The sequence below is a fragment of the Rhinatrema bivittatum genome, chromosome 14 (genome assembly GCF_901001135.1).
Source record: "Rhinatrema bivittatum chromosome 14, aRhiBiv1.1, whole genome shotgun sequence".
In the NCBI taxonomy this organism is placed as follows: Eukaryota; Metazoa; Chordata; class Amphibia; order Gymnophiona; family Rhinatrematidae; genus Rhinatrema; species Rhinatrema bivittatum.
This window is the reverse complement of record NC_042628.1, coordinates 42055099-42068997: the sequence shown is the minus strand read 5'-3', so window position 1 is coordinate 42068997 and position 13899 is coordinate 42055099. Positions and strand designations below refer to the sequence as shown.

The window sequence follows — 13899 nt, the reverse complement described above, 5'->3', positions numbered from 1 at the left end:
TGAGCGGAGCCGGAGGCCTGAAGCCCAGCAAAGCCCCACAGCGTGCTGAGCGGAGGGGCGTGATCGTGACAATATGAAAATAAATATGATGACATCACTGAATACTGCACTAAACCGGTTAAATATTCTTCACTAAGAAGAAGGCTGGAAAATCATCAATGAAAAACAGACTATTTTTATTTATTTTATTTTATTTATTTATTTAATTTTATATACCGGCAACCGTTTGCACATCGTGCCGGTTTACAGATAACTTAAAACAAGGATATATATAGGCAAAGCCTTTACAAGGAACATTGTGTAACCTAGAACATAGTAACAGATCAATAACTAAATAAATAGGGGAGGGACTAAATATGTATCAATAAAAAACAGATGAAATGTGTGTATTAATCTAAATGTATCAATAAAAAAAACAGACCAATCTATTTAATTAATTAATTATTTATTTATTTATTTAATTAATTAATTAATGAGTTTTATATACTGTCATTCGGTAAAGCCATTACAATCATTAATCCCCCTGGAAACTGGTCCCTAACTTATAAATGAGTCTGTTCCCATTGTAATAGCATTTTGTCCAGATCATCTCCCCACAAACTCTGTGTTGGATGTTCAAGCACCACAAACTTTAAATCGGGGATTGTGGAGTCACTTAATATGGTGAACCTGGACAGAAGCTTCTAGATGGGCTTTGGGTGTTGTCCCTCACTCATCCACAGATATCTTGCACATCAGTGACTATAATAAAACTGTGTTGACATTCTTGACAAGAATACATGTCCATAGATTGATATATGCAAAAATCACCAGGTATTAGGCCGGGAAAGACTGGCGCAAAAGTAAAAGAAAAAACAAAACCAGCAGAAAACAAAATGGCCACCGGAAAGGAAAAGGCTGCCCCAGGCCTAACCGAGGGACAGCAATAAATGAAATTACAGCAGCGGTAATTGCAGATAAGTTAGATGGAATATCAAATCAAATTACTGACTTAAAAAACTCTCTCTCAGACTTTAGGCCATGAATAGATGCGATCAAAGGCCAAGTCTCAGTAATTGAAGATGATATACTGGCAGCTACAGGAAAGATTAAAAAACTAGAAAAGCTGATTACAGTACAAGAGGAGAAAGTCAACAAGGAAAACCAATCTTGCCATAATAATTTAAGGTTTGTGGGGCTCTTTATCCCATTGCTATCCCTAATATAAAGTGCCACTACCAGGTTGATCCACCTTAGCATTGCGATATAATTTGTATCTTGATATAGCAGTGTGTGTGTGTGTGTGTGTGTAACTGGGAATTTTTCTTTGAATGCCACCCTGTAGGTTCTGGTTTTATCTCCTATCTGGAAACCTAAATTTGCTCTCTTGAATCTCCCTCCTATGTCATTGGTACCCACATGTAGCACAATAGCACTCTCTGAAATCCTAAGTATTTTTAATGCTTCCACAGAGTCTTGAGTAGCTCCGGAGGACTAGAAATAGGTGGATGTGGTTCCTTTTCACAAAAGTGGAAGTGAGGAGGAGGCTGAGAATTACAGTCCTGTTAGTCTGACCTCTTTGGTGAGAAAATTAATAGAATTGTTGTTAACAGACAGGACAGTGCGGGCTCTGGAATCCAATGGTTTACAAAATCAGAGACAACATGGCTTTATCAGAGACAGGGTAAATCCAAAATAAACACACATGAGCTGTAACTGCACTCAGCAGCTATAGTACAAACACAACAAGTGCAGTAAATATTTCATAGTCCAAGTAATCTTCAGAAAAAAGCTTTTTAAATTCAGTAACGGCAACTCCACTGTTTCTAGATGTAACTCTTTCAAAAGGGTCCCCCAACAAGGACCCCGTGTTTCGCCAAAGGCTGCGTCGGGAGGGACAAGAATTTTTAACAACAATCTGTGGATATAAACAGATAAATTAACGATGGACTATGCAAAAGGGGCAAAACCGACATACTACTGTAGAACAGAAAAACATTACACATACCGTTGTAGTTAGTAGTAACGCTTCACAGGGAGCGCACAAGCATACAGTATACTGGGGATTTAAACGCTACTAAAAAATGGCGCGAAAAACAGAGCCAATCGGCGTTGCACAAGTAGAGAACCAATCAAATTACAACCAGTCAGAGACCAATCAAACAAGGCAGGTTCAAGTGAAAAAGCTCCATTCTAACTCTTTATTCAACCCATTCAGTGTGACCATATTTAGAGTGTGAATCCAATTTTGTTCTTTTCTGATTAAGATTTCAGAGTAGATTCCCCCACGGGATGGGGTGGGGGGAGACCACACCAACTACTAAGAAATTTAGGTCCAAAAGAGAGTGAGAAAACTGGATCCAATGATTGACCAATGGAGCGTTTTCAGGGAGGTTCCTAATATTAGAACGATGTTCTATACAGATGTGAATCGGTACTGGACTTGTTTCCGGTATTGGGTTCGTAGAACCGTGGGAAATCTTCATTTCCCGCGGTTCTGAAAGCTTTTTTTTTCGGCTGTCCCAAGCTGAAAAAAAAACCCCACCCCGACCCTTTAAATCGAATTATTTAGAATCCCCCACCCTCCCAACCCCCCCCAAAACTTTTCTAAAGTACCTGGTGGTACAGTAGGGGTCCCGGGAGTGATCTCCCGCTCTCTGGCCGTCGGCTGCCAGTAAACAAAATGGTGCCAATGGCCCTTTGCCCTTACCATGTGACAGGGCTATCGGTACCATTGGCCGGCCCCTGTCACATGGTAGGAGCATTTTTTAAGATGGCGCCGGCCATCCATTGCTCCTACCATGTGACAGGGGCCGGCCAATGACACTGATAACCCCTGTCATATGGTAAGGGCAAAGGGCCATCAGCTCCATTTCGATTAGTGGCAGCCGACGGCCCGAGAGCAGGAGATCGCTCTCGGGACCCCCGCTGGACCACTTTAGAAAAGTTTGGGGGGGTTGGGAGGGTGGGGGATTCTAAATAATTCGATTTAAAGGGTCGGGGTGGGTTTGGGGGTTGTTTTTCTGTGTGCCCTTTCTTCCCGCCCCCCCAAAAAGATAAGAAAACCACACGAAAATGTTGTGTGATTTTCCTTTCGCTTTCGGGGACCCCCCGATACCTGACAGATGAGAAAATATCGCACGATATTTTCATCCATCAGAAAAACGATTCACATCCATAATGTTCTATGATCCTTGTTTTAATCATCCTGGATGTCTTCCCCACATAGAATTTCTGACAAGGGCATCTAATCACGTATACCACCCCTGACGAATTGCAGTCTGAAACACCATATAAAACAAAAGTTCTCTTTGAAGTCGGGTGTATAAAAGAAGACATAAAGTTTGTGAAGGGACACACCGAACAAAGACTACAGGGTCTATGCTCGCCCACACTCAAGGGTTGTGTGTTATTGGGAGGATATTCCGAGTGAATCAACATATCTCGGAGGTTTTCCCCCAGCGGTAGGTGAACCGTAAGGAGCTATTGAATACATTATTCAGTGAAAGTGAAACCCAGTGCTTACGGATAATATTAGTTATAGTCCCACTAAGGGTAGAGAATGGTAAAATGCAATTAACAGGGACATCCGGGAGACGGTTTTGCGGTAGGAATAACAATTCTCTATTCACATACAACGCTCGTTTGAATGCTTTTTTCAAAAGCTTAGTTGGGTACCCCCTCTTGCTAAACCAAGCAGACATCTGCTTAGCTTTAGAAATAAATTCTATTTTGGAAGAGCACAAACGTCGCAGTCTTAGGAACCGACCCGTGGGTACGTTGTTCTTAAGAAACCTATGATGATAGCTATCAAAATTTAAGAGTGTTACTGTTATGATCGTGGACCCTTGAGCCGGCTAGAAGATGATGATAATGTGCTGATGGGAGGCCCACAGCGGAAGTCATAGCCAGGAGACGGATCGGAGCCAGGAGACCAACAAGAACTTCACCACTGGAAGCCCGAGGTCCCCCCGGGAGGAGCCCTTGGGGACCCAAACCGCTTGGACTTAGGTGTGGTCTCCTGGGGACAAGAGTCCAAAGAGAATTCCAGAAGTCGTGAGCCGGGAGGTGGGTCGGAGCCAGAAGACCAACAGGAACTTCACCACTGGAAGCCCGAGGTCACCCTGGGAGGAGCCCAGGGTGACCTCGGGAACAGCAACTAGATAACTTCAGGGAGTGAACCTCATTGCAAGGCAAAGCAGCAGTGAGCTGGGGCTTCCTTATATAGTCCCCAGCTGCTGACGAGCATTTAGGGTCCGGGCCGAGGTTTCCCGCCACTGCCCCTTTAAATTCTGAAGAGAGACGCACGCAGGCGTCTAAGGGGCAGAGCCAGGGAGAGAGAGCAGCCGGCGTCCTCCTCGTGGCGAGGACGCCGAGGGAAGGCCCCGATGCGGCCCAGCGCAGAGCGGAGCAAGCCGCCGGCGGGAGGACCCGCCGCGAGGTGAGAGGGGAGCTGCTAGTGGCCGACCGTGGCCCGGAGATGTAACAGTTACGATCAGTTTCTGTACGAAAAATTGTGGTGGAAAAGCATGTGTTCTCACAGGAGATCAAAATATCTAAAAAAGGAATCTGGGAAGGGTGAATATTGTAGTTAAACTGCAGGTTAATGTTGCAGACATTCAACCAATCCAGAAACATAAAAAGCTATGTCAGTACCGAGCCAGACTAGAAGCACATCGTCAATATATCTAAGCTAAAGATGTAAATATTTGGCCCAATTTGAGGTATAAATAAATGTTTCTTCATGTTAAATGTTTTACCAGCAGATTAAGGGCACGGCTATGGGTGCCACCATGGTTCCTAGCCTAGCATGCCTGTATGTGGCAGATTTTGAAGAAATATTTATTTATTTATTCCACACAGGCAAACTTATAAATTGAGCACCCTTGGTACAGACCCTAAAGTAAGTGACCGGGTGAGAAACTGGTTGAGTGTGTGTATGTTTGGGGGGGGGGGGGGGGGGGGGGTTTACAAAGGGGGCGTTACTAATGGTGTCCCACAGGGATCATTCCTTGGTCTGGCTCTTTTCAATAGATTTGAACATTAGGGATGTGAATCGGGTGATCGATCGTCTTAACAATCGATTTTGGCTGGGGGGGAGGGAAATCTGATCGTCATGGTTTTTGTTTTTTTTAAATTGTAAAAAATCGTAAATTGGGGGAGGGCGGGAAAACCGGCACCCTAAAACCCACCCCGACCCTTTAAAATAAATCCCCCACCCTCCCGAAGCCCCCCAAAATGTTTTAAATTACCTGGGGTCCAGTGGGGGCGCGATCTCCCGCTCTCGGGCCACGGCTGCGTTAAAAGAAATGGCGCCGGTGGCCCTTTGCCCTCACCATATGACAGGGCAAAGGTAGCGCCGGCGCCATTTTGGTTCCTGTCACCCGACGTCACGAGTGCAGGAGATCGCTCCCGGACCCCCGCTGGACCCCCAGGGACTTTTGGCCAGCTTGGGGAGGCCTCCTGACCCCCACAAGACTTGCCAAAAGTCCAGCGGGGGTCCGGGAGCGACCTCCTGCACTCGGGCCATATTGCCCTCACTATGTCGACATAGTGAGGGCAAAAATGGCGCCGGCGCCATTTTGAATATTTGCCTTTGCGTTTGCCCGCATTGCCATCAGATCCAACTGCGGTACGCCCCACCTGGCGCAAATGAGGTTCCAGGCATTGGGAGACAGCTCCCACTCTCCTGGATCGAGCTGCTGCCTGCTGAGAAAATCCGCCTGTACGTTCTCCACCCCTGTGACATGAGACGCGGCAATCCCTTCTAGATGCCATTCCGCCCAGGTGAATAGAAGACGCGCCTTGAGTGCTACCACCGGACTTCTTGTCCCGCCTTGTTGGTTGATGTAAGCCACCGTCATTGCATTATCGGAGAACACTCTCACCATTCTGCCCCGAATCCAGGGCAGGAATGTCTGTAGAGCAAGCCGAACCGCTCTCGTCTCAAGTCGACTGATGGACCAAGAGGCCTCCATCGGAGACCAGAGACCATGGGCGGACTTTTCCGCACACACTGTTCCCCAACCGGATAGGCTGGCATCAGTGGAGATTATCAGCCAGTTCGGTGTTTCCAAGTCCACCCCCCGCTCCAGATTGACACGCGATAGCCACCATGAAAGGCTGAGTCTGGACTCTGGAAGCAAGGGCATCGGCAGGTAAAATTGCTCGGACACCGGACTCCATCGAGATAACAGTGCTCGCTGTAACGGACGTAGGTGAGCGAACGCCCACGGCACTAAATCCAAGGTGGAAGCCATGGACCCCAATACCTGAAGATGATGCTACACAGTGGGGTTCTGCCTGCAAATGAGAGAATGGATCTGATCCTGAAACTTCGTCACCTGGTCCGGTGCCAAAAACACCTTTCCGCGCAAGGTGTCGAACCGGCTCCCAAGTAATTCAACTCCTATGTGGTTTTCGAGTGACTCTTCTGCATATTTATGACCCACCCGAGCGACTGTAAGGTCATCATTACCATGCGCACCGATCTCTCACAGTCCTCCCGGGACTTTGCGCGAATTAGCCAGTCGTCCAGGTAAGGATGGACCAAAATCCCCTCCTTGCGAAGAAAAGCCGCTACAACCACCATCACCTTAGTGAATGTCCGAGGGGCCGTTGCGAGACCAAAAGGAAGGGCCCAAAACTGGAAGTGCTGTCCCAATACCTTGAAAACGCAAAAAACGCTGGTTATCCAGTCAGATGGGGATATGCAGGTACGCTTCTGAGAGGTCCAGGGAGGCTAGAAACTCCCTTTCCGAACTGCCGCCATTACCGTCTTCAGGGTTTCCATACGAAAACGAGGGATCCGAAGACAGCGGTTCACCTTCTGAAGATCGAGGATAGGACGAAACGCGCCCTCCTTCTTGGGAACCACAAAGTAAACGGAATATCTTCCCTGTCCCTGCTGCGTATCCAGAACCAGGCAATCGCTCGCAGCTCAAGAAGTTGTTGCAGAGTTATCTGGACCGCGTCACGTTTGGCGTGAGAGGCCACGCGGGATTTCACAAAGACCTCCCGCACCGTTCGTGAAAATTCCAGAGCGTAGCCATTCCTGATTACCTCCAGAACCCAGCGGTCTGAGGTAATCCTTTCCCATTCCGTGTAAAAGTTGGATAATCTGCCACCGACAGCTTCAACGACGGAATGGGGGCCCGTGGTTTCATTGTGTGGGTTTACTGGTTCCGGCGCCGAGACTTCCTGAATCTCTTCTGGTGTGACGACCCCCGCGAAAGGACTGCTGACATCCTGGAGCCTGTTTGGATGCCGAAGGTGCGGAGTATCTGCTGGTACAAAAACGGAGATACTCCCGAAAGTGAGACCGAGAGGGAAAAAACTTCTTAGACGGCCTCTTATCTTCCAGTAACTTATTGCCCTTAGACTCCCCCAGCAGCTTAACCAGCTGATCAGGTTCCTCTCCGAAGAGGAGCTTGCCTTTAAAGGGGAGATTGCAAAGCTGTGACTTGGAGGACAGGTCTGCTGCCCAATTCCAAAGCTAGAGGAGTCGACGTGCTGACCCAACGGACACCATACTCCGTGCAGAAGTCCGCACGAGATCATACAGCACATCGGCCACATATGCTATGCCCGCTTCTAATCTGGCTGAACGCAGAGCCTCCCCGCCAGTGGCCCCGGAGTTGGCATTAGAATCTTGCAACCAGCAGAGGCACGCCCTCTGCATGAGGCTAGCGCACACAGCTGCTTGCAGGCTCAATGCCGCTACTTCAAAGACGCACTTCAACTAGATCTCCAGCTTGCAGTCCTGCATATCTTTCAAAGCGGCCACTCCCGCACCCGGAATCGTGGTCTTCTGTATAACTGCAGACACCGCAGCGTCCACTTTCGGGATTTTTAGGAGGTCCAAAACATCTGGCGACAGAGGATATAGTTTTGCCATAGCTCTGCCCACTTTCAGGCCCGCATCAGGAGTATCCCACTCACGGGTAACCAGCTTGCGAACCTTTTTAGGCAATGGAAAAGCCGAAGTGGGGCCCCGGATCCCATCAAGGACCGGATTCTCTCCCTCATTGTCAGAATCTTCCTGGGAAACCTTCAGCCCCAGGATATCCAACACCTGGGGGATGAGCGGACGCAGCTCATCCCTCTTAAACAGACGCACCACACTGGGATTGTCACCTTTATTAGGCTGGATGTCATCCCCCCCCCTATCCGGGTCATCCGGATCCACATCTCCCATATCTGGGACCGGATCTAGGTCCGCTGGACTCATGGCTGAGGCGGACGCAGCCCCTGCCCCAGAAGCCGGATCCTGCGGTTCCCGGGGTTCCTCCCCATATGGGGACACTCTGCAGACCTTAGCTGCAGCTCCATGCTCTGCCCCAGCTTGGCAGGCGGCTCTGACCGGTCCCCCGGTTGCCCCTGTCTCTTAAATGCTGTATGCTTCCGTGCCAAAAAGGCTTGGTGCATCAGCAAGATAAATTAAGGGGAAAACCCCTCAGGGTCCCCCTCCCCCTCCTGGGGATCGCCAGGTGCGGGATTGGCAGCCCCAAGGCTGAGGTCGGACCCCATCGGGGCCAAAATGGGGGGATGCAGCTTCTTCCCCCGAGCCGCGGCGAGAGGCCTCAGTACCCTCCCCAAGGGAGGGCACAGTCGATTCCGTCGAGCCCTCCATCCCTCAGGCTGCTGCCCAAAACTGGAAGGCCAAGAAACCAGGAGGAGTGCTACTGCCCACACACCCCCGGGAGGCTGACGACGAAAACCGCGGACCCAACGGGAAAGCGCAGCCCGTGCTGAGGAGGAAGGCCCGGACTGAGAAAAATCGCATGCTGAACAGGCGTGGGAAAAATATCCAAAATGGTGCCCCGGACCCCAGCGAGATCGCTAAGTGTGGTGAGACGCACTGAAAACTGAGACGCGGCAAGCGGACATTTACCTCCTCCTTCAGAAGCACCCCGAAGCCCCGGGAGCCGAGGAAAATAACAGCTATGATCCCTGAATGGCCGCTGAAGCACAGGCCTCCCCCCTGCACCGACTCCTCACCTCAGCTGAGAAGCCCGCCAAACTGATTGTCTCCTTCAGACTTTTTTTTTTAAAAACTTTATGGAGACTCTTCTTTCTGCAGGGGTTGTGGGAGCAGCTGAAACAGCTATGAGGGTGAGTAGCCAGGAGCCCCTGGCCTTCACCCCCTGAGCTGACACGGGCAAAACCCTGGCAGGGGTATCTAACCCCCCTGGACGCCCGGCTTCAACTGAGGGATGGCCCACGCAGGTGCCTAACACCTCAGGAAGCAATCGCAGGAAAAAGGAAAAAATTCTAACTATCTAACCTGAAAAAATCTAGACAAAAAACACTAAGACTGCAGGTGTATCCCTAACCGTCTGCTGGAGTCAGAGAAATACTGAGGGACTGCAGGTGGCACTAGAGTATATATGGCAGTGCCCAAAGTTTTGCTCTCTGACTCCATCTGCTGGTAGGGATACACAACTCACTTTTCTGGACTGATCCTGGTACATACAGGGAAATAGGGTATACTCAGGCGTGATTTAAGGAAATATTTCTTTAGAGGGGGAGTGGTAGAGGCATCATCGTAGTGGTGGTGGTGATGAGAATAGTATCTCAATTCAAGAAAGCATGGGATAAACAGAGGATCTCCGAGGAGAGGGTAGTAATTGTAAAGCCAAATAGCTGGTATGATTGGGCACACTAGATAGGCCATAGTCTTTTTCTGCCTTCTTGTTTCTGTGACATGTGAGGTCTGTTAACTTGATTGCCTGGTATAAATGTATCATGCAGTCCTCTCAGCTACCACCTACTTACAATCCTAATGATCAAATCCTCACTAACCATTTCTTTCCTATCCCCATCTTCCAGGGTACACACCACTGGAGATACATCCTCGGTGCAAGCGTTTGGTGGCTCCCATCAATGCAGAAATGCACTGTACAGGAAGGTATTTCTCTTAGAGGGAATTTTGATACATACCTAGCTGATGGACATGTTATAGTCCTGTTTATTTAAATCTGATATACCACCATTCAAAGACAAAATAATATATAAAATAAGCAATATTAATAATGACATATCATAAACAATAGTACCAAAACAATATAAAGGCATAAAAAGATATACATATCACATCATCATTCATCATCCACCTTTTTAACTTGTTGAACTACTAATAAATGAGTTCTCTGATGATATGATGTTACTTTTAACTCTTCTGGTGATGAATCTTTTAAATCCATGGAGGTGAATGATGTTAGGCCAGTAAGCATGCAAATAAATGATATGGTTAGGACAGTGCATCCTACTGATGTGGGCTATGCTATTGTGAGAAGAAATTAAGACATTCAGGATTTATTGCTAACTTACTTTGGGAAATCTAGTAATATGCAAACAGATATGCCCCTATCATGTACCTTTAAGGGCATTTTAGAGGAGTTAAGTTGGAAAATTGTAGTTATTTAGTTGAAGATGCTGGATACATGACTGTTTTGGATTCTCAGGCTGAAAATACTGAAAACTGGAAGGCCCTGCTATAACAGACTAGCCCAATCTCTTGGTTTATCTGACAGTTTCCCAGGCAGTCTGCTCTCCTGCAGTTTCCTGGTGTTCACAGGCAAATTCATGCCCCAGAGTAGCAGAGTAAGCCTCATTCTAATCTATGCCAATGTTGTACTCATTCTCTTCACAGCTGCTTCTGCTCCTCCTTCCCCTGGTGTTTCTTCTGCTGTAACTAGAAGAGAAGAAGGTATAACAACATTAACAAAAACTGCTCACTAGACCTGAGCTGCTGCTACTTCTGCTATGGTCACAGGTAGAGAGATCCAAGGGGCTCCTGCCTGTCCTTTTGTCACATCCTGCAGCTCAGGTTCCCCTTTTATCACTCACAGGCATTCAACAGCTGAGAACCAGCTCAACAAGCTCCTCTCACTCTTCCACAGCACAAGGCAAGTTACCTGTAGCCATTATTGCTTTCTTTCAGGCTGATTCAGTACGGTGCGCTCATGCCGAGCACACCGTTGGACCCCGTTTGGACACGTTTTCGATGAGCTATTATTACCCCTTATACGGTAAGGGGTAATAGCGCGTGGAAAACGCGCGTCCAACCCCCCCGAAACCAATAGCGCTCTCAACATGCAAATGCATGCTGATGAGCCTATTAGTTAGTCCCACTCGATACAGAAAGTAAAATGTGCAGCCAAGCCGCATATTTTACTCTCAGAAATTAACGTCTGCCCAAAAGCAGGAGTTAATTTTGGCCGGCACCAGGTAAGTGTACAGAAAAGCAGAAAAAACTGCTTTTCTGTACACTCTCCAACTTAATATCATAGTGATATTAAGTCGGAGGCCCCAAAAATAATAAAAAATCTTAAAAAAAAAAAAAAAAAATCTGCCCACGAGTCGGAAAACGGACGCTCAATTTTGCCAGCATCTGTTTTCTGAACCCGTGGCTGTCAGCGGGGTTTGACAACTGACGCCGGTTAAATTAAGTGTCGGCTGTCAAACCCGCTGACAGCCGCCACTTCTGCCAATAAGGAGGCGCTAGGGACGCGCTAGTGTCCCTAGCGCCTCCTTAGTAGCGTGGACCCTCATTTGCATACTGAATCGCACACCCAGGAGTGGACTGGGCGCGCTTTGGGAGGGTGGGCGCTCACCTTGGAGCACCGGCTCTCCCGCGCATTTTACTGAAACGGCCCGTTTAGTAGGTCAGTACTGCTATCCTAGGGCTTCTAATTCCACATGGCCTGGGGTGAAAATATGGGACCCCCATCCCATTAGCTTCCTCCAAGCAAAGTAAGAAGGTAAGGACACAGAGGGCACTACATAGCTAATAGTTTTAAAACTATTCCCCACCTTCCACTCGATGAACCACTGCCAATATTGGTGCTTGCCAGGTCTAGCTTGCCTTCCTTTAGCAGCCTTTCTTGTCAAAGGAATGTGTGTGCATCCATAAAGCGCGTTATCGGTGCTGCAACTTTAAGTTGTACTCGCAAGTAAGCACATATCATTTAAAGTATCCCTCCTGCGTGTATTTCGGTTAGGGCTTTAGCGGCTATTATCTATGTTTGCATGAATTTTTTAAAACGCTTGTGTGAGGAAAAAACATTTTTCCCAAGTAGTCCACCAGTTTTCCCAGTTTATATCAAAGTCTTCTAAGACCCCTCTGCTTCTTCATTCTGCAAGCCCCCCACTTGACCCCAAATTCTCACGCTATGCTAAACACCCTAAAATTCAAGATCTCCAGGCTTGCTCATCAGGACCAGAATTAAAGTTATGCGGATAACAAGCAGACATGCACCATGGTGTGTTTTTTTTAAATGTGGTTTTACGCTCGTAAATCTTAGATCTGCCCTTTTGCCGCTCCCTTCTTGACGCGCTCAAGGGTATGTACACATGTACTTAGCTTCTTGTGCATATATGGCTATTTTTGCACAAGCAATGCTTTTAAAATCGACCCATTAGGTTTCATGCATATTATCTCTTTTGGCAGGTGTAACTTGTGAGGGATGAACAGGGCTGCCATTAATTTTCATATTTTAAAAGTCATTCAAGTAGTTCTTGGAAGACCAATACGAACAAAATCCCTTAAAATAAGAAAAGCATACAAACATCTTTAACTTAAAAAAAACCTACAAATGCTATATTTTGCAGGGAGGCACATTCTTTATATTCTATATATTTTTTTTTTCACTTGCCCAACTGAAATCAGAAATGCAAACTTGAGTGTAGTCTGTTATAACTAAGCTAAACATTGTAAATTAGTGACTGAAAACTTATTTTATATTTTTATTTATTTGTACAATTTTTATATACCGTGTTTAGTCCAAGGACCATCACATCGGTTTACAGTCATACAATTTAAAAATTAATGGTACATAAATCAATACAATAAAATAAGATCATACATAAAATTAACAAATTCAATTCATTAAGTGATAAAATCAAATCAAAGTAAATTAAATAAAATTATCTAAAAGTAAATGAAAGAAAAATACAGATACTGCGATGGAACATCTCAGATGGTGTTTCTAGAGTGTGCTTAACCTGGACTTTCATTGACGCCTGATTGAAGAGCCATGTTTTTAATGTTTTCCTAAATGCCTTTAGATTAGACTCAAGTATTATTTGTTCTAGGAGTTCCAGAGTTTAGGTCCTTAGGTATAGAAGAAAGGGATGGGAAAGAAGGGCTCTTAACCTAGTGGAGAAAGTAATTCTTTGGGCGGAAATGCCTGGAAGAGGAATCTCCAAATTTTATAAGGTAGTGTTAGTATGTCTCTGTAAGACACTTGTGTTAAGTCATTTTTAAGTTTTATGTAAACCGAAGTGATTAGTAACATTGTTACCAGAACCTCGGTACATAAAAATACAGGGGAATATTGGAATAAAGATTTACAAGTGAATTTGAGCGCTGATAATTGTACAGCCATATGAAAAAAAGGCAGATATGGTATTGATATATAGTTAGAGTGGAGATGGTTAAATTGCTTCACAGGTTATTACAATAAATTCACAGCTGATATTTCCAATCTATGTTGGATGGGGTGTGGACAAGTGGGCACCCACCTAAATGTGTGGTGGGATTATCTGCTGGTGGGGGATTTCTGAAATACTGAGAACGCTGCTTTTAACTTTGATCCCTTGCCTTCCCCTTTCCTTCACGATCTCACTTTACAAATATGGTGCCAGAAAGCATTAGTTTCAGGGAATCACTAGGCTTTCCAGAAGTCATCCTCTGATCTAAGCTCAGCGTCTTTCACAATTGGCTAGGTAGCCTTTTTTCTCACCGTTGCTCCGCCCCTTTGGCATCGAATCCGGCTTCATCCGGTTCCAGCTAGAGCCCATTTCCGTTGGGCCGGGCTGATGAGAACTAGGGAGTGGGGGCGGGAAAATGAATCGTGCGTTCCAAGCCTCACTCTGACTCTCGAGCGAACTATGAAGCTTCATTGGATTGAATAT

At 46.6% G+C, this 13899-nt stretch overlaps 1 long non-coding RNA gene across 1 annotated transcript; it reads right to left on the bottom strand.

Annotated features, from left to right (window-relative positions):
* Positions 1–486: 486 nt before the first annotated feature.
* LOC115076033 lies at positions 487–13856 on the bottom strand. The gene is made up of 3 exons (XR_003852678.1): positions 13728–13856; positions 10359–10675; positions 487–1897 (listed from the first exon to the last, which is right to left on the bottom strand). It is a non-coding gene; the product is annotated as an uncharacterized LOC115076033 (long non-coding RNA).
* Between the last annotated feature and the right edge of the window lie 43 nt (positions 13857–13899).